The sequence below is a fragment of the Onychostruthus taczanowskii genome, unplaced genomic scaffold (assembly GCF_017590055.1).
Source record: "Onychostruthus taczanowskii isolate IOZ18803 unplaced genomic scaffold, ASM1759005v1 scaffold6, whole genome shotgun sequence".
Taxonomy (NCBI): domain Eukaryota; kingdom Metazoa; phylum Chordata; class Aves; order Passeriformes; family Passeridae; genus Onychostruthus; species Onychostruthus taczanowskii.
This window is the reverse complement of record NW_024503679.1, coordinates 2,827,915-2,847,877: the sequence shown is the minus strand read 5'-3', so window position 1 is coordinate 2,847,877 and position 19,963 is coordinate 2,827,915. Positions and strand designations below refer to the sequence as shown.

At 42.6% G+C, this 19,963-nt stretch overlaps 1 protein-coding gene across 3 annotated transcripts in view; it reads right to left on the bottom strand.

Moving 5' to 3' along the window:
• Window positions 1-19,963, bottom strand: part of RORA (RAR related orphan receptor A) — a 354,043-nt gene that overhangs the window by 51,182 nt on the left and 282,898 nt on the right. The window lies entirely within an intron of this gene.

Below are 19,963 nucleotides of genomic sequence, written 5' to 3'. Positions count from 1 at the left end.
TGAATTCACTTGCTTCGTTTCCACCTGACCATCTCTCTGTAAGGCAAATACCTGAGCAGTAAGACCAGTTGATGACAATTCTCAGGACACAGATAACAAACCAATTTTTTTAGTTTCTCAGTCAAAACTCAGGTGAACTTCGTCTTTGTCTGGCGTTTGCTTATAAATGATGTAATTAATCCATCAAAAGCACTGTTGCAACATGAATGACATTCAAAATCAGCACGCACAAATATTGTCATTAAGTTTATTTAAAAATAAATTGCCTATGATTTCATGCCCAGCTGACTAATCAACACCACCACTTTTCTAAAACACAGACTCGACTCCACATTGTGCAGAATTACATAAGGGGGGAGGGCCTGTCTGATCCTTCACACTTCTGGCCCAGAATGGACAACTCGGAGCTGAAACACGACCAGGGCTTCCCTCTTGGCTTCCACAGTCCTACAGCTGGAATGGGGCCAGCTCAGGGAGCTCCAGCCTGCCTGTACCTCAGTCCCATCAAGGGCAGTTTATCATCTTTACACAGAAAAGAAGAAATACAGCCGTCACAGTTCTGCAGCTTTCCACTTTTTGGAATCACTTTTTTATGTCACGGAAGGGAGAAGTGCTCCTTGCCCTGACAAACTTGCTTGTCACTGCTACATTAAACTAAATTAAAACATCCATTTTGGAAATAGTCACTAGTAGGGCACCCAAGTAGAATTTAGAAGCTCTGAATTCCCCCCAGTAAGGCAACAACAGTAACTTTTTAACCCATTTAGCTGTTTTGCTGAATAGTCTCACTGAGCTTAATGACAGGAAATTTTTGACCAACACACTCTTACATTGCAAGTGGAGACTGCAGGAAAGAGCCAGGCAGAAGCTATAGTCACAATCCAAAGTAGCAGGGCAGATATACCTCGGGTGTGTGGCTGCCCGAGTGAGAGGGGATGGAAAACAATCAATTGGGCTGCAATTTTCATCTGTGCCCCTAAAATTTAAGTTTTCCCCAAACCGAAGAGAGCAGTCTGAGCCCAAACAAACACAGGATTACCAGCCCGTCTGTGCCAGGGAGCCTCCCAGCTCAGGTGTTACCCAGGAAGAGCAGTGGGAAGGCACAGGCTTTGCCACTCCTAGGCAGTGCCCGTCTCAGATACATTCCCACGGTTTTCCACTTTGCCAGAGAGGGAAAAAAAACCCAAGTCAGGCCAGAGTGGTTCTCTGAGAAAGCTGGGAAAAAGCAGCCGTGGCTCCCACCCTGTGGGGCTGGGAGAAGGAGCCTCCCCTCAGCCCGACACACAAACTGTGGCGGCCCTGCAGCCCGGGGAGCCAGCCCGGGCTGGCAGCAGCCCTCCGGAGAGGTGGGAAGGATCAAGGAATAGGCAGTGACTCACTCGGTGTGATTTACTGCCAGCCACTGCTCCCAAACGTGTTAATAAAGCTGCAGCCAAATAAATGCACATCCCTTAGGTCTTGTCTTTGTTCCAGCACGGCCAAGACAATTGAGTATTATTTTCAAGTAAAACAAGAATGAGATTCTAGACGATTTTCTACCACAATTAATATTTATGTTTCACTGTTCTACTTCACAGCACTGCCAACCCTTGAGTACTGAATAATTTTTTTTAAAAAAAGCACAAAACAAGAAAGAAATAAGAATACACAGAGACACAGAAAGCTGTAAGATTATTGACTAATATTTTTTAGTGGTTCTATTTGCGTTTTAGTTTATTTGGGGTACTTTCAGGTTTCAAAGACAACAGAAAGAAACATTCCATAATCACCACATTCAACTGAAGCAAGATGCCAGTATAAAACCAGTTAACTCAAATATCCCTGGCAAAGCTCTACGTGAAGGTCTTCTAGAAACAGAGAAACAAAGAACAGAGGAATGCTGAGTTTGAAGAATGGGCTTTCCCTGCTATTACCCACAGGTAGTTTCTGAATTGAGTCTGGAGATTCCCTTGTTTGAAAAACCAGATAAGCTGCATGTTAGATGCATACAATCACGATATATACACAAGCTATATCCATGATCAAAACCACCAGGAATATTTGCAAACAACAGCTGAGAATCAGCTATATCCATTTGTTTCCAAAAGCCAGAGCTGGACAAAACCAGAGGAGTGGGGCTGAATATGGAAACACACTATGAAATGTGCAATTTAAAAAGAAAAGCATTGTCCAATATAAATTTTGTTTCTTATGGACCAGTGGAAAATATATTTTATCCTAAGTCAGTAGTTTGTCATGAGACTTCAATGAATGAATGAAAAATCATTTGATGTACTAGACTTTCTTACATGCAGTGACTTTATTTTTAAATGACAGGGTGCACGACTTTTGAGACCACTGTTCTAAGCCACCTGATATACCATAAATAAAATCTCCTGGCTATCAGAGTTAGCAAACATGCCAGCCCTGGGTTCTCCTCTTGAAGATAAAGTTAGCAGCAAGGACAGTGGGAGAAGCTTGTTCACCACTGCTGCTTCAGTAGGGCTGAGGAACCACAGTTTTGGATGAGGACCTCATGCATAAAATATGTAAAAAATGCAGACAAAAAGAGGGTCCCCATTCCAACAATTTTTAATGGAAGATACAAAACTGTATCACTTTCTGCATTTTCCTTGCTGCCTACTACTGTTACCAGCTCACTCCACCATACCACTCCACCATAATTCTGGCTCTGTGTACCTCGTATGTGATTTAAGTGATGTCCACTGTGTTTTGTAAAAGGACATAAGAGGAAGTCCAGACATCTTCCTTGCTTCATGCTAGTTCATTTCAATAAACTCAGATTTACTGGGAGTCTACAAGCATGGCAGAGCTTTTATGGAGACTTTTCTAAAATCGACTTTGCGGTTGATTTCTGGTTAATCACTCTGGTAACCAGAACAGTTTGTGTATGTTTAGGGAGCTCATGGTGAACAATCAAATGTTTCAGAAACTGCAGCAGCTCGGCAGGGTAATTCCACACCTCCTTCCTCCAACACAGCAAATCTGAGAGCATCAGTTTCGTCTCAAGTAAAACAACATACAAGAACAAGTTTCCTGAGGGTGCCAATGATCACCCAGGGGTGCCCCTGGCACACAGTGCCACAAGGTGCTGATGAAATCAGAAGTGTTTTGGGGATGGTGGGCAGGAAGCAGAGCTTTAAGAGACCAGACATGACTTTTGGTAGATGGAAAGACAATTAGAGGTCCAGATGGAGAGACAGTTTGTTGCAGTTGTCACGACCCTCTGGTGTTGTTGGAACTATTCCGGCAGGCTACTACAGGAGCCAAGGTCTCCTGAAGAACCCAGAGAGCAGTGCTAGAAGGTACAGCACAGAGGTGTCCCACAGGGCTCTGTCTTTCACCCTTTCACCCTGATCTGAACCAGCTGGCTAAGAAGGCCTAAAATGCACAGTGCTGTTGTTACCCCTCAGTACACTGATCAAGACATTAAATAAGGCACTGGCAGCTTGCTTTCAAAAGAGAGTGAAAGAAGAACACAAGAAAGTGAATTACAGATGAAGAACGTTAACATGAAGGAGAAGAAATGAAAGTAATGAAATGAAAGAAAAGAAACTAGACAGCAAAGGAAAGAGGATCAGGCAATTACACAGCACTTCAGCAAGATGACAGTTCTGCATGCAGCCTATGTGATCCCAGGGCAATGTGAATTCCAAGCAGGAAAATTCTTGCATCCACCTGAACAGAATAGCCAGAATGGAAGAATATAGATGGAAATGGCATAAGTACCATGCTCCAGCCTAAAAATATAGATAGTGTATCTATTTCCCAGTCTGTCTTTGGGGAAACTGCAATGAGCAATGCTCAGGTCTATTATGTCCTCTAATTCTTGGAAGCATAAAATCTTTATTATTAAAGTGTAATAAGTAGGCTCACGTAAACTGCACGAGAATTTTGGTTTGGTTTTTGTTTTGGTTGTAGCCCAATTTCAGTTTTGATGACCGGTTAGCACTCTATCTAAAGGTGCACACTATATATATATATATATACACACACATATACACACACACTATAAGAAGTCAAAGCTGTAAGCTTTTTTTCTTGCCGTAAGTTGACTGCAACAATTTTTCAATTGAACATAAATCAGAAGAAATTTACCTTGAAAATTTACCAATCTGACACGAGCTAATGGACTTAGGATGAAGAAAAAAGGTTTTTTCCCTGCACAAACAAGTAGGGTCACTGCATAGCCAGATTTTATTGCAAAGACCTTAACATGATAAAAGCAAAAAGCATTAATTGTATTAATGGCTGTTCAAAATGAAATGTTTTTGCAGCACAGCAATGCATTATCTAGCTTCTGTTCACTTTTGATTAAAACACCAACCAACCCAAACCACTCACTCTTCATAGTTTAAGAGGCCCAAAGCTCCTTCACGAAACAATTCTGTTGTCACTTTTATATAGGGTTAGTTGATGCCTTCCCCCTCCTTTTTTTCAGTGAGCTAAATATAATTAATGACTTCAAAATGGAATTAGTTCAACAGCATTGGGCTGAAAGCATTCATTTATATGAATCCAGTTATAAACCATAACTCAAAGGCATATTGTAAAGAAATTTATTTCACTGAAAATTCAAATAGCAGCCTTCTATATAAAAGTGGTATTAAAGCTTACACATTAGTACAGTCACCATAAATTCTGATTTTAAGAGGCTTGGATAAACATATAAATTTTGGCTCAGTGAGTCCGCTGTGGCTGTCAATACTCTGAAATAGATACAAGCTTTAACAAACCTTTAATTCAAAAGCCCATTACTGTACCAACTGAAATAGAAAGACCTGAGTATCAAAGAGGAGTTCTTCCCCACTTTCATGGTATTACTTCTGTAAGACAGCAACTGATCTACAGCCCTTGAAAGAAAACAACTCGCTTCCCTCTCCTGGATAAAAGTCAGCGCAGTTTTTTCATCCATCACAGTGTAACAGCATCAAAATACACCTTCTGCATCTGCTTAAAACAAGGAAATAAACACCCTGCAAGTCACAAAGCCATTCCATGACATGTCAATTTACTTTTTCTGGCAGATTCACTACAGGAAAAAAATGTTTTCATTAAAAAAACCTAAATGAAGATTTGTTTAAAGCAGTCAATAAGAGTGAAATGGGGAAAAACAGAGGGAAGAATTTTTACACGTCTACATACTGCTAATGTTATTCTGAGGTGCTCTTCCACTTCATAAAGAAAACATGGAGAGATTCCTGCATACATTGTCCTGAGATTTAATAAACTGCCAGACTAACTGTTGGTTACTTAATGACTAATAACATCCACAACATTTAGCAGCAGCTGATAAATTGTGTAACCAATTTAATTTACCCTCTCTTGACATTAAAACCAGTCACTGTTAATAAATAATGTCTTAAAACATTTGGGTGGGTTCTTTAATTCAATGAACAATGTATTTGGAACTACTGTGATGGCACTAGTGGGCAGGTAAACAAATACATGCTCATTTTCATTCTCCCAGCACGGCTGATATGGTCTGTTTAGAATACAGTCCTTTGGTTTTCTGTGTTCTGGTATCATGTGCTCTTTTCCCTGAAAAACAACATAGTATTTGAACTCAGCTTCATTTTTTTTGTACAGGAATTTGGTCTGTTTAGAATACAGTCCTTTGGTTTTCTGTGTTCTGGTATCATGTGCTCTTTTCCCTGAAAAACAACAGTATTTAAACTCAGCTTCATTTTTTTTGTACGGGAACTTTTTATTCTTTCAGGCCATGCTAAATCCCCTTTGATTAGCTTGTTCAATTATCTGATCTCATAATGAAAATGGTGTGATTTTGAGGAGCAGTAACAAGCACAGCTTCACTGAGAGCCCTCGTGGCATTACTGGCCCAGCAAAAAGGAGGGAAGAGTTCTTCCTCAGGAACTGCACAGAGGCAGCTCAGGCTGCACTGCTGCAGGAACAGCTGCATGTTTGGTGCACACAGGCAGCTCCACTCACGTGAACAGAAATACAAACAGGAGCTGCTTCACCAACCTTGGGGCCACTTGCTGTGGATCCAATGGACAACTTCCTCCAGACAGCCTTTGGGACAACAAAACATCCTTGAGAAGAAGTGTAAATGCCTAAAAGAGACTGAGTTTGGAATCATGTCTCCCCTTCAACTAATGTGATTTATGAGCATTCAAATTGCTTGGGACATGGTATTACTTTCAAAAGGAAAAAAATGAGTAGGTACTTAAAATTAAATGAATCTCAGGACTACTTTCTACTGGCATTGCTTACAATGGGCTTAATTATCTATGGGAAGAAACCATCCCATTGTATATCTGCTGGAATTTTTGAAAAACAAGTAAAGGGAATAAAAATTAAAATCTTGTTTGCAAAGCACTGGATTAGCAGCAAGCAATCTGGGTTTTGTCTCCTCGGATAAATCTCCTAGATAGCTGGATCAAATAAGTCCTTTGTGAAATAGACACTTCACTGAGATGTTTGGAGACTGGGAACATTTTCCAAAGTGATAACCGTTTTGGTATCCAGCTTAAACAACTTTGAAAGCATTTTCTGAAAACTGGAATTAATTATAATTAAATTAATTCTTCTCCCACATTATATTTGGTGATTATATTTGAAGTCGTGCTATGTAATTTCAATTATTAAGGTGTTTTCACACTAGAAACAGATAAAAGTCCTCAGAAACTCTAAAACTTCCACCAATGAAAAAATGCTTGGCTAACAAAAACTGACTGCAGTTCAGAACTAATGCCTTCACCGGCCCATGGCAGCGCTTCTCATGTGAGATACACAGCTTTATGCCAGCTCTGGACATGCTCCTGGAACTTTAACTTCAGACTCCACAGAGACAAGCTGGACATCTGTGCACGTTGCTCATTCAGGATATTCATTCACACACAGAGAGATCCCACCCCCACTAAAACAAAATTTGAACTTCACGCAGTTACCCAATCGCTAATGCTGCGGCAACAGCCAAGACAAGAAGTTAAGCCACACAACCCCACAATATTTTTGCTGGCACCTCCCTAAGAAATTTTTCAATTCAATTCAATGAGGGGAAAGAGACAAGTATTGAAGGATTTTATTTTGGGATTTTGATTTTACAAGCTGCTGGCAACTGTCCCCGGACAGGAGCATACATACGCTCTGTGACATCAACTGTTAACCTGACACTCCGGGTATTCTGAAGGTGGGAAGGAGCCTCAAAAAGTTCATTGTTGGTGTGTTTTGTCTTTTGTTGGATTTTTTTTTTGGTAATTCAAAAGTGAACTTTCCTTCAATTTAGCATATAAATTGAATTCATTTGATTAGTCTTTCTACGATGTAAAGCTCTTGTCTCGTCCAAACACAGTCCGTGCCAGCCAGCAGGTCAGGACTTGACGCACTGAGTGAGGAAAGCTCCACCTTCTTCAAACAGCACGGCACAAACATGTCTGCAGCTCATTCTGCAGAGCAAGGAACTGGCACAGCCACTACATTCACTTGACAACAGTGGTCACTGTTTAAAACCAATTATTATCGTTCCCTAAGAAGAGCCTTCAGCACACGGAGCATCCTCAACCCCTCCCAGTGCCCCTGTGTGCAGAACGAGCAGCCAGTGCCACCAGAAGGACCCAGCGTGACACAAGACCCAGGGAAGCCACTTCGTTGGTGAAGCTCTTCAAGCACAGCCCATTTCTCCCCATCAGCCACACAACAGACACAGAAATGGGCCTCCTTAAAAACAGGTGCATTACACTGTTCTCTAAACAGAAAAACATGACTTGATCGTCCCTGTAATGTCTTCCTCAAAATCCCAAAAATGTCCACTTCTGAAGGGCCAAAAGCTCATGGCAATAGCTCCTGTTTCTTCCTGCTCGGCCACAGGGCCTTGCCATGGTACATGCACTGTCCCAGAATGTCCTTCTCCAGGTGACACTGCTGCAGTGGGGCAGGGATTGGTTTTAAACATAATTCTGGAAGAAGAATTAATTCATGTCGTCATCACAGCCACCCAGATCTGTACATACACAACTGCTGCACCTCTTTGCAGTAACATTACAGAGGATCCTGACTTTTTCCAAAGAGATAATTACAGACTGCTTGCTGACAATTACTTTCAGTCTCAAAGCAAACAAGACAAACAATGGCACGAATCAGTGATCCATGTCATATCTTCATTATCAGAATAAATGTATTTAAAGCACAGCATTAACAAAAGGAACATTCCAACAACACTTTGCCTGACACTGTCTCACAAATGTAAGAATAAAGCCTAGGGAGCTATCAGACCATCAACTTGAAGGCAGTACAAAATACTGTGACCAGTAGTAGCAAAGGTGTTTTATTGGCAAAGGAAGTGCTAAGCACAAGTCTGAGCCTTCCTTCACAGATGCCCCCGCTCCGGCCTTTTGGAGAATTTTCTGTCCTTCCACCAAATGCAAATGCTCGCCTCTCCTGAGGTGCTCAAATTGTTGTTTTCAAGCCTTGATGTCTTAACACAATTCCCAGCAGTTCTTCTTAGCCTTTTACATTCTGACTTCTGTTTACTGATGCACTACTTCTCCAAGTGTACTACCACATCAATTAATTATACAGTAGTCTGCCTAATCAGGTTTCCCCAGGGTTTTTAACAGAAACCCTTTGTATTTCTTAATGATTCCACGAGATTGTAACTATTTTTAGTTCTGCAGTAAAGGAAATTAGTCTGCTGACAATACTATCTCCTAAAAAGGTGGAACTGCTATTAAAATGGTTGATCCAAGCACACTTGAACATTGGAGAATTCAGATTTAGTCTGGATCTTATGATTAACATTTCTGTGTATAACATATGCAGTCATCACTTACAGAGATACAAATTAATAGAAAGCCTGGAACTGAAGAATAGATATGACCTACTTATCATTTTAATATTAAAACAGATACATTCAAGTTAATAGCGAAGTCTCCACTGCCTTCAATACAATTCACCAATTGCTCAGTGAGAGTCCAACAATTTCCTAGACCAACTTCTCATGACCTGTCTAGTCCTGAAAGAGCATATGCTCTACATACCCAAGATCACTTTTCTTTAGTTCTAAGGCAGACATACACAAATTTTCTCTCTAATTTAAGGGGAAATTCAAGATTAATAAGAATTAATAAGAAAAAACAACAAAACCCCACCAAACGACAGAATCACAACAAACTATTCAAAGCACAAATCAATAGAAATACATCAAGGTTTCACATTATAAAAGCTCAAAAAACCAGTAAAAAACAGATGGAGGACTTCTCCTGTGCTGAGCTGGTTACATATTTGGCTGAATTGTGTGCTGTACTAAGAGAGGCCAGAATTAAAAATATTAAGCAGACAGCTGCCTTACTCCAAAAGAGTTTTTTCTCATGGATCATAAGAGGAGTCTGTGTTGGAGGCACCTCTGGAGACTGCTTGGTGCAGCCCCTGCTCAAAGCAGGGTCAAATAAGGCTCAGGGTTGTGTCCAGCTGAGAATCTCCAGGAACCCCTCTGGGCAACACGACACAGTACCTGAGCACTGGCATAACAACACATCAGTGAAAAAGCAGACCTTTCCCTTTCAATAGAGCATTTGGGACCCCCTTGGCCCACCCTCCCCAGTGAAATGGCACTGCTGCAGACACAGCTCCATCTGTCACCCAGGCTGACACACCTGAGTCACAGGGAGACACGACCTGCAGCGCTGGCATCACATAAGCCCCGACGCTCTTACCGAGTGCATCGGCATGCCCGGGTTCTGAGACACTGCTCCTAATTCTTACTCTTACCTATTCCCCAAATCAGAAATGAAGATGTGCCAGAGATCATTTCCACATTATGAAAGCAGCTCTTTATAGCATTCCACGGGGACCTGTCTGCAAGGATGAACTGTATCTCTGTGCAGTTCCTTTTGTCCTGTATTTGTTCTTTGATGTACAAATACACCACAGACTAAGCGGTGATCTCTTTGATGTTGAACTTTTATACTTTATTGCAACTAGCACACTTACAAGAGGAGCTGCCAGTCATTTTCCCTTCTAAACATTCAAATTTCATGAGACGTTTGCTTTATGAGTCAGATTTCCTAGTAACTTGTTTTAAGAATTTCCAGAAGAACTGTGCTACTCTTCTGGACTGATAAGTTGATTAAAAATCAAGGCCTGATCAGGTTTTTCAGGTATTGCAAATTAATACAAGCATTGGCTAATATATCTGAGTATATTTAACACAAAGAATAATTACGTAGTCAAGTATGTATTTCTTCACTCTCTTTTAGGTAATTCTGGATGGTGCTGGTAACCAGCAGTGACCAGGAGTGGCTGCATTGGGAACAGGACAAACCAAGGGAGACAGGCAGCGGTACCTTCCTGGATATTTTGCCAGCCTCCAACACTTTACAGTGCAGGGACTTCCAGAGCCAGAAGCAGCTTCTGCAGTACAATTTTTCATAATGCAGCATGTACACATCAAATTTTAGGCTGACAATACCACAGCAGATTAAATTACAAAGTTAGTTACTTCTGCAGCAAAACAGTAATCAACACTGGCAGAAATGACACGTTAGGAAGTGCAAATTTACCACCACTAAATGCTACAGCTTTCAGTGTGACATAAAAAAAGCACTTCCATTCTGAAGCACTTCTGTGAGGGTTTTTAAATCGATCCTACGAGCTGAAATTCTTTGGAGTGAAACTTTGGTATTCACAAGGTCTCTGCTTTAGAGTGACCTTTATGTTTGGCTATTTTTCCCTTCTGTAAGTATAAACACTGTGGTTGAGAGGGAAAACATCAGAAGAAAATTAGAATATTTTGGAACAGTGACATCAAGGAGGGAGCATTTCCCCATACTGAGCTCTAGGTTTCCACAACAAAAATCAGTATTGCTACTGATGGTCCTCTCCAAGCCAAGTAGTTTAAAGGTGCATTGTCAGTGTGCTGGCCAGAGAAAGGCACCATGCTGGACATTATAATCTCCAGTTATGATTTTAAAGTGAAAAAAACATACAATAATTTTAGATGGTTTTAGTAAGTGAGAGAAAGTATTTAAAATGAAACAAATCTGTTACAGATACTGACTGCTCTTCTTCCAAAACAATTCGCAGCTCAGAAAGGAGAAGTGCTGTTAAGAGCTAGCGAGGTGTACGCAAAGGAGGGAGCACTCCAGCACCTGCCGTGCCAGGCAGCCAGGCGCTGCACTCCACCTTTCTGCCTCGGAAATGCAACCTTAAACCCAGAAATACCAGCAGATTTTTAAGAAATCCGGACAGAGCTAGCCATAGCCATACCAGAAACACCACATTTTCGGGGCCTTTTTCAGGTTCAGGCAGAAGTCAGCTCTCAGCGCTCACCCAGGTTCTATCATATGCAATTAAACAACTCACCAAGAAAAACACAAGAGTGAAATACAGCTCATGTTACTGAGAGGCTTCACACATAGTGTCCAAGGAAGCACCCCATGCGGGAGGCAGGAGTTTTGATCCTCCTTGAAGAGAACAATAGAAAACCCATTTCTTTCATTCAGCTGCCCGAGCTGGCCCCTGCCCAGCCCCGCGGCACAGCCGTGCCAGGGGCGCTGCCAGCCCGGCTGCTCGCTGCTATCGCCCGCCGCATCTGGGAGGCAGCAGCGCCCTGGGCCTGTTTGCCTCAGCCATTTAGCAGGCGCCTATGTATATGAGCTTTCTCAAATGAAACATTTCTGGCTCTTTAATTAACCTGTCTGACTTTTTTTTATTATCTGTTGATACAAGAATCTGTCCAGCAGTTACAAACATCTTTATGTACTCATATTTTAAGCAAATACTTCTTTAAATTCAATAAGGCACCCACGGTAGGAGAAAAACTCTCCCCAAAATTTAACACAATGCATCTCTGTCAATCTAACAATTGCAGGGTGTGTCCCTTTGACAGAAAACAACGCTGAGCGTGAGCTCAGCTCTTCCAGCTGATCACAAACAAGCTGCCCCTCTCCACATGGCAGAGGGTGCCCCTGCAGCAGCATGGCAAACATACCTCCCCAGCCCTGGAGAGCTCCAGCCTGACATTCCAAACCTGTACAGGACAGTGGTTTCACTTATATTTATGTGCTCCAAAACTGGTAACATAAGGTCCCATCATATGGCCCATTCTACAGGACTCTAGAAGAAGGTAGTCCAAGGAGAGGAAAAAGCAGAGGCACTCTACAACAAGCAGTTTTTTGCAGTGCCCAAGATGGGTAAATTAATTCCCAAGCTGAGCAAAAAATAACTGCAAATTCACCAGAAAATGTGTGTTTTCTCACAATAGCTACTCTGACAAATCAAACACAGACAAAGATGGGCTAATTAATTTAGCCAAATGGGAAAATGCACCCATTATGAGAAGCATTGCAGTTGTTACAGGAGGACAGCAGCTACTGCTGCTCCTGCCAAGTAGTACAGCAATTTATACTGTTCAAATTTTCACCAGAACTGAAGTATGTGAATATCTATGTACAAAAAGGAAACTCCAAATGCTCTGATGACCACACTAGGGATCGTTTTTTACTGGCTTCCAAATCTCTACCTAGACTAGAGGCTCCAGGTGAAGAGCACCTGGGGCTTAGAGAGAATTTAACCTTCTTTTGGGGTGAGAAGAGGATAAATGACCCTTTGAATCATGTCACACTAGGCACAGGGCCAAGCAGAGGAGGCTGGACAAGAGTGATCCTCTCTTCAGAACTAGAATGAGGTAAACATAAGCTTATGTAAGTTTTAGGCACACTTAACCCATGGCACAGTATCACCTCCTCAGATCCCTGGCAGTCTCACAAGAAGTGTGAATTAAGTGCCACATGAAATGGGAACTTGATTTCTAATTGGATCACGTAAATTGTACAAGGCGTTAAACAGCAAACGATACTCGGATGAAGGGAGGAAATTGCTGAGCCAGTGAAATACACGAGCTCTCAGTATCTGCAAGAGCTGGAAGCAGAAGCCATTGCCATAATGCATCACTCCCCACTTCACGCTGTTAACAAAACTACAGCGAGAATAGCAAAGACTTTAGGAGTTCTAGAACATCAGAGCACACTGCAGAAGACAGCAGGTGCAAACAGCGACAGGACCTTTTCTCTTTTTTGGCTGAGAGTGCAGAAAGTATTCTGCACACACCAGGTGTGAGCAGAGGTGGCAGGAGGTCCAAGCACAGGGCTCTGGGCAGGGTGCCCGCAGCGCCTCTGACCAGCACCACCCAGAGCCGGTGAAAAGCAAGGCTGGCATGCAGGAACACAACCCTGCTTCTCTGGCAACCAGTCTAAATTCCACCTTGTGGTCCCTTCAGTTTGAAGGAACACTCTGACAAACCCTTTGTCACAGTGTATCTGTCTATGTAAATACTTAATGCCACTTTCCCATCCCTTTGTTTGAGAATGATCAACTTCTTCTAAAGTACATATATAAAGAGTCACGCAGATGGTTTTATGAAGCATTTTGTCCCAGGATTCAGTGGCAAGAAACAGCACAGTATTTCAAAGAACACAAACAGTACACAATAATTACACGGCTGATACCCTATAAGTATGCTGACTATTCTATTTGCATTGTTCAGAAGAGAAGAGGTTAGACTTATTTACATCCAAGCAGCTTTAATTAAGCTTTGAGATAAATGCTCTTAAAATGAAAGCTGGGATGATTATACCTCTCTCCACACTGATTTTAGCCTAGATGGCTATGTATGCAGCATGACAAAAGGCCCAAAGGCTGGAATCACACAAACAGGAGAGCCACGAGCAGCGATGGGTCCTGCACCAGTCACAATCACACAGGAAAGAAAACAAAAAACACAGTGAAATTTGAAGTTGACTGCTTAGGTGTGGTGGAGCTGAGCCACAGGTGCAAGGGCAGCAGCAATGGGAGCTGCTGACCCCTGCCAGTCCCCTCTGAGATGAAGTGCTCCAGCTGCACTCGCTGACAGCACCGAGAAAACACAGCTACAACTGTGCTGGGCAGCCCCCAGACTTCTCTGGGGATCGAGCACTTTCGAGAGCTTTAGGTGTCAGAGGTTCACATGAAGCTGCAGCCAGAGAGTGTGAGGAGCAGTACCCATGGCAGACACTGCAAGGGCATGGGCAGACCAGCTCCGTGCTCCTGAGCATCGAGAGCTTTAGGTGTCAGAGGTTCACATGAAGCTGCAGCCAGAGAGTGTGAGGAGCAGTACCCATGGCAGACACTGCAAGGGCATGGGCAGACCAGCTCCGTGCTGAGCGGCAGCACACAGGCACCAAGAGAGTGCTGGGAGAACCTGAGAGAGGTGTCCCAACTGGCATGGCACTGGACTGATTTCCCTGCATATCCATTTGCTCCTGTCAACATGCCTGCTTCACCTTCCCCTGGCACTGAAAAGGGAAGCAAACGCTAATTTAATGACATTTTCAAGGAGAGTGGAATCAGTAACCTGTGCTGGCAGAGAAGCCCAGAGCAGAGTGGTGGTACCTCAGGGGGCTTTCTGCAGTGCACTGAGCTCTCCAGAGAGCTCCCTGCTGCACTAACCCCCACTGTGGAGAGGGGAGCAGCACGACACCCCGTGAGTCACTGCCGCCCTGAATCACTCCCTCGTGTTCTCAGCAGAAGGTGCAGGCAACTGGGAAACAGCCTGAAACTGCACCCAGCTTGCCAACCTGTATTTTGCAGAACTTCCCAGCCTAAATGCCTCCAGCAAGCTACAGACTTTGTTCAGCACAGGCAGCTTACAGGATGAAGCACAAGGAGAAAGTCCATCTCCAGACCCCCTAAAAGGCTTCTGCTTCAACTTTCCAGTCAGTGCCTTTTTCCATCCAAAAAGCAGAGGTCTGCACGGTACAGACACACCTTTTTTTTGCATAACTTAGTTATTCTTGGAGGACAGAGTGCTCCCCTCCCCTGCTAATGTTTATTGCAAAAAGGAGAAAAAACCCTGATCTTCAAAAAGGAAGAAGACAGTTTCTGTACCATTAGTTATGTGCATATCCCTTAGATATCAGTCCTCAAGGAAAAGACAAACCACAAAAGGAGAGAACTACTGCTGCTTGATCTCAAGAGTTATCAGCTGTAATTGCAAATTACAGCTCACAGATAAATACAAGAAAGGTGAATAGTTTTTCCTTTCATTGTGAATAAAAAACCCGAGAAAAACATTCTAAAATGTATCAAGTCTGACTGTAATAACATTCTTGTCATATGCAGTTATTTTGCACACTACAAAAACTTATCTCCTGGGAATGGAAAGGAAAAAAAAAGAACATGCTGCATCTCAACTTCCTCCAATACTAGATAGAGAATTGCAATGTATCTACTCAGGAGAGGCACAAAGATTCACCAATTTTGAGTTAATACATATAGTTTAGAATAAAATATACCAATTTAGAACTCTGTTGTGTAGTGAAGACGAAATACTAACAATCCTGATGGTAATTACTACACAATAGTGATAATTTTTACACTGCACTGTAGGCAAGAGAAGCAAGCAAAAAGATTTCAAACAGCTTAAGGTTAAAATTGAGTGCTACATCATCCTAGAAAAAACCCTCCAAACATGCTAGGTCCTCTACATGTGAATGAGTAAAGCAATCAGTCTTTTTCACACACAGTGGGGAAGTACTTGATATAAAGAGGACTCAGTTCTTCACTAAGGTCTCTAGACACTACTCCCCAAACTAAAAAATGCCAAACCAAACATTCAGCTCCCCGTTGCAGAGCCAGGCTGCAGGGCTGCAGGCCCTTCCCCTGCACCAAGCGACCCAGCTGCCACCTGCCCCTGACACCCCCCAACAGCTCACTGAATAAAGCACGGGGACATTTCAGATCTGCCACAGCCCACCCCCCAACACCAGCCTCCTCCATACCCTCCTCTACCACCTCATCCCCTCAGGGAGTCATTTTGTTTGGTTTCATTAAAAAAGGGTACAGAAGTCCTTGAGTTGTGTCTGCAGATTGCTTGAGTTTTGCCCCAATTATTCAGAATTATCCGGGAAGAATTATTTTTAAGACTGTGTTACGAGCCGTTGGGACCAGGCTCACCATTTTAGCTAGGCAAGAGCTGGATGCAAGTTTAAAGAGTCTGATCTAGTGAGATGTTCAGCACCCACGGTTTCTGCTGACCTAAACAGGACAGAATCTCCTTACTTGAAATGAGTGTCCCCAACTGAGACTTGTACAGAGCATGCAACTGCCTTTGATTTTCACAGAGCGAGACATAAAGACAGATTTCCTCTTTTACTTTTAAATCTCGAGAGTCTTTCAAAGAGCCTGAAAAGTACATTTCAGCAATAAACCTCAAACCAATCTTATCCTGTGAATGTAATGCAACAAATGTCTTAGGTACAAGCAAGTCATTCAGATCAGTCATATGAAATTAAAGCAGCAAGAAAACAGCCTGTCAGCTAGCAATTCCAAAGGCCAGATTCTGTTAATATTTAGTCAACAGAAGTTCTGTACTGGAGTATTTGCTAAATTGGATTTAACTTTCAATAGTGCCACAGTGAAGGTAAATTTAAACACGCTTCAATTTGCAAGCTACCTTTTTTATAAAACCTATGGCAAGATATTTTTCCATAGGCATTTGTTTCCTGGTGAAAAACACTGAGTAATTACCAACGTGCTGGGAGGCTGGTGCCAGGATACATGACAAAAAACACGTCAAAAGGTCAGGCTTGACAGACTGGGAAAAGCTCACCCAAATGAAGCAGCGGTGCGTGCATCCCTGTCTGCTCCCGGAGCAGCCCGGCTCCGCTCGCTGCAGGAAAAGCACCCGGGGCAGTGGGACAGCGGCAGCCAGGAGTGCCCGCATGCAGCCAGGAGTGCAGCCCCCTGCACGGCTGCAGCCAGGAGTGCAGCCCCCTGCACGGCTGCAGCCAGGAGTGCAGCCCCCTGCACGGCTGCAGCCAGGGCAGCGCTGCCTCCTGCACGGCTGCAGCTCAGACTCTCCACAAAAATGCAGCAGATTCCAAAAATCCTGTGCATTAATAAGGGAACCAGTGGAGTCGTCTTCCTTAAATAAGTGGTTTTTAATGACTGAATTTTCATTTGGAGACACTGTCAGTAGAAAGGCTAGTTATATTTCCAATGATTCAAGCACAGACCCCGAAAGCAAAACAAATTCCCTTACAGTCTAGGAACAACAGATTCTACTCATCTGGTCCATCTTCCACAAAACAACAACAGACTGGAGTTTCCATTAACACAGCAGTAGTCAGGATTATTACCTCAAATGCCACCTTAACAGTAAATACACCTGGGTTGAAATAGCTTAGAAAATTTCCACCAGCCTTCCCACCAATCTCTGTTTAGGAATGCCCACAAGAAAGATAACTATTGCCAGGTTCCTGTCCATATTTTATAACTCATCAGTGGACTGAACCCTTCTGTCCAGGCCTGATGATGGCACAAGACAAGTACCTGAGCTCTCACCAGCGCTGACTGACACACCTCTGTAAAAAGCAGGCACGAGAACATGGAACGACCCCAGAGCAAGGAAATAATCTCCCCTGGTCTTGGGCTCACCTCTGGCTCTGTACTGGCCTGACAAACGAAGCCCTGATTCCACCCCAGCGCAGGGTACCTGCTCATCAGTTCAGCACTCAGCACTACTCTCCTTCAAGTCACCCTGGTGCCCCTGCCAGGGAAGACTCTCTCCGGAATAAGATCTGCACCAGTGACTGCGCGGGCAGAATGATCGGATTTCTTTGCAAACTTCACTGGTGAGCACATAAAGTTGCTGTGCCCCTTAACAGTGTCAGCTGCTTAGCTGACTTGCCTGTGTTACAAACTAAAAATGCAAAGCTTCCTGGATACTCTACAGACTCACAGCAGTTGATAAATAATTTCTAAAAGCGGATAAATAATTTCTAAAAACCCATCAATCTAGAAAATACTTATTCAGTCATTAAGAACTTTGATGTTTCATCTCTACCTGTTTTCTTTGAAATCAGTTGGAAAAAATCATCTTTCTGCTCTGCCTGAAATGAGAAAGTTTCATTTCCTAACACGCAGCCTGTGTCAAAGACATGCCCAGGCTCTTCCCTGGACTGGTCTGTTCCCAGCACCTGAGGTGTGTGAGTGCAGCTCTCCATGTGTGACAGCTGGCCCGTCTTCACCCACCCAAATCTGCACCCAGGCTCAGGAATTTTCAGAATTAAAGAGAACATGTTGGCCAGAACATTGTGTTACAAGAAAAATAAAACAACTCACAAATTAACTTCACATGGTATCAGTTTGGGCTATCTAAACAACAATAGGAAAGGCAATAATACTCCCTGTTTTTACCCAAAAAATAAAACTAAACCAAATACGAAAATCTCATATTCTCCCCTTAAGACTGTAATTTTTTGCACTTTAACTTCAGAAGTGTAAAAGATTAGAAGACATCACCACAGAACAGAGAACAAACAAGATACCAAATTCACCTCCAGATTTTGCATTTTTCCCTTTTACTTTTGAGCTTAAACTCCATTCCCTATTCTATTGGTATACTCCTCTCAAATCATAATACTGGCCTGTGGATCTATTATTTCATAGCAGTCAGAGGCCCTTTTAAGACAAATGACAACACATTTCCTCCAGCTGAACCCTGTCCAGCAAATTAGAGAAAGGATAAGAAACCAAGGAAGTTTTCCAATGCACTAGAAAACTAAATATTATGAAACATGAATTAAATGTACTATAGAAGTAGTCTGTAAAAAGTACAAAGACCGAAGCATTTCCATAATAAAGCCACTAGGAATTACACTTTAAAATCCAAAAGCTGGGCCCTGCCAAGATTTTACATCAGTGTGGAAATTGGTTTAAATGAAACTCCCAAGAGAATAAAAAATATATTCTGAAGTTAAATTGCTGTAAATCATCTGCTTGGTCTTTTACAACATACCTTAAATCTCTGTCCAGAAGCACACAACATAATCACAACCCCTAATATTTTTGTGTGTCTACTTTCCTCCCTCTTCTAAAAAATTTGTTTATTTCATTTCATGGTTCTAACAGGCTTATAAGGGATACACTGAAAAACTGTTATCAGAATATGTAGAATTCTAAAGGACTGCTAAAATATCCATGTAGTTTGCACTTAAAAAAATGCACTTCCTTTTGTTATAGATGCAAGTATTTGAATCAACCCAATTACATTTTCTTGCCAAATACATTCAGCATGGCTAATGATTAATGAATATAGTGCTTTTCTTTTTATTCACATAGGCTTCTCTCCAAGAAGAAAAAGGAAGCCGAGTAATTGAAAATTGCCGTCCTTAAACACTATGCTGCTACTGGTGTGCATTACCTAGTGCCTTGCAAAGTGGAAAAAAAAAAAGAAAACAGACTCTAACTGAAGCAAGACTCAATATTCTTTTTCCAAGTAACTAAATTTTTAAAGAGAAATTTTGCCCAAAATTCATTTTAAACAGCACACATGCAGCATTTTAGTGGGGGCATTAAATTAGTATCTTTAGATTACCGTGAAAAAATATTGCATGTAAGATGGTTATTCGGATTCCAATTTTTTTCCCCCTATATTTAAAAAACCCCCAAACCTATGACTTTAAAAATACTGCAATACAAAGCTCTGCTGCGGACCTAATTTTATCAGAAAACAGGGCAGACTACAAACGTACCTCTAAACTTTTGGTACCTCATCAAAAACTTCGTTTGACTGTCCTCAGTCTGCCACTGCCCCTCATTAAGGACTCGAATCCGCAAGAAGAGAAAACTCCAGGTTTAGAAAAAATAAGTCACTAAGTAACTCTGCTTTTTCCTTTTACTCCAAAGCCTTTGAAAGACGAGCAGCTGCCTGAAGACGGCATTTTAGCCCCATCAGCTGCCCAGAGGATGCTGCACGTCCTTTCCTCTTTGCTAGAGCCAGATTTTAGAGCACGTTTTGTGGCGGCTTCGCAGCAGCCCGAGCCCAGCCGGTGTCCGCTGGAGCGGGGGCAGCGCAGCCCTGCCTGGCAGCGCCGTGCCGGCACGTGCCGCTCCCCTCGAACTTGCAGGCGCCGCTCCAAAGCGCGGCGGCTCCCGGCGCTGCCGCCGCCACCGAGCCGGGCCC